At 34.0% G+C, this 1575-nt stretch overlaps 1 pseudogene; it reads left to right on the top strand.

The window, feature by feature from the left end:
- Nucleotides 1-1575, top strand: part of LOC18042126 — a 2913-nt pseudogene that overhangs the window by 887 nt on the left and 451 nt on the right.

Below are 1575 nucleotides of genomic sequence, written 5' to 3'. Positions count from 1 at the left end.
TTATTTGTTATGAAATTATTTTTCAGGAAGAGCAGGCCAAAATGAATTTGAAGATACTCTTTCAAGCTTTTCTTTGTGGTTATTTGGGTAAGTTGATGGAAATATATAATGCTGTATTACAAAAACCTGCAAAAACCTACAAAATCCCTAGTTGTCTAAACATTTTTGTCGAGCAAAAACTTCATTTAGTGGATTGAAGGGAAGAAGAGGGCTCAACAAATCAGAAATAATCTAATTTTGGATTATTTTTGGTAATTGAATAAAGACATTAAAAGTAATGTGATGCATACAGTTGGTGGTAGACAAACACAGTAGCCAGCTGTATCACGGAAAATCTCTCCTATGCATGGCCATGTAGCTGCTGACCTGCTGTTTAATAGCTTTAAGTTACACTTGTCACTTCTGTTTCTTTTGGAATCCACAAAGCATGCAAACTCTTTCTTTACCAACTCAAGTATCTTGAATGAGACAACGAATCCTAAACAATCTTTGGTACGCTGCATTAGTTTAGTTAATTAATTTTATCAAATATAACAGTTATCTTTACAGCTAATTCATTATTCTTCAGATTTTATTTATTTCTTTTTAAAATAATTTAATCTACGTTTACAAATTGGTTTATGTCAATCTGCATGCAGGGGATCACTATCTCAAAACCTGTACTTGGAGAGCTTGGTCCTGACATCTGCAACATTTGCTTCAGCCATGGCTAATCTCGTTCCAGCTATTACCTTTGTTTTGTCAATATCTTTTGGGTACAGTTAATTTTAACGCACTTTAATTAATGGCCATATCATTTTGATCATCGTAAATGCTTTGATCATCCTCAATGTGGAGGAAATGATAGTAAGACTGCACTGTCAGAAACAAAATAATTAAAATCGGTGTTGGCTAGTTTATTCACTTGAATGAAAAATAAGATACTAAGTTAACACCGATTTTATTTTATGATCTTTAATTACAATCGATTGATTGCAGATTAGAGAAGCTTGGAATAAGAACACGGGCAGGGAAGGCAAAAGTGTTGGGGTCATTAATTGGTATAGGTGGGGCAATGATACTCACGTTCTACAGAGGAGTAGAGATCAATATCTGGTCAACAAATATTAACCTTATTCACTCTAACGGGCACGTGGCATCATTGCATGCTGACCCTGGTAAACGTTTCTTGGGTGCTTTATTTGCTCTAGGCAGTTGCTTCGGCTACGCTATTTGGCTGGTCATTCAGGTAATTAATAAATTAAAATTTTGCATGCCTTGTAATTTAATTAATTGTTAGTTAAATTTAATTATTTAGTTATAAATTGCCGTAATATGCATGTAGGCCAAGATGAGTGAGGAATATCCATGTCAATTCTCGAGCACAGCTTTGATGTGTGTAATGGGGGCAATTCAAGCTGTTGTTTTTGCTCTTTGCATGGAGAAAGATTGGAGTCAATGGAAACTGGGCTGGAACATTAGACTTCTTACAGTAGCCTATTCGGTATATATATGATGGTGAATTAATTGATGACCATTAATTTGTTAAATTCATATAAACTTTAACCGTTAATCAAATTTTTAATTTTGTACTTA

This window comes from Citrus clementina, unplaced genomic scaffold (assembly GCF_000493195.1).
Source record: "Citrus clementina cultivar Clemenules unplaced genomic scaffold, Citrus_clementina_v1.0 scaffold_5, whole genome shotgun sequence".
Lineage (NCBI taxonomy): Eukaryota > Viridiplantae > Streptophyta > Magnoliopsida > Sapindales > Rutaceae > Citrus > Citrus x clementina.
The sequence above is the reverse complement of the archived record's forward strand: the minus strand, read 5'-3'. Positions and strand labels throughout refer to the sequence as shown.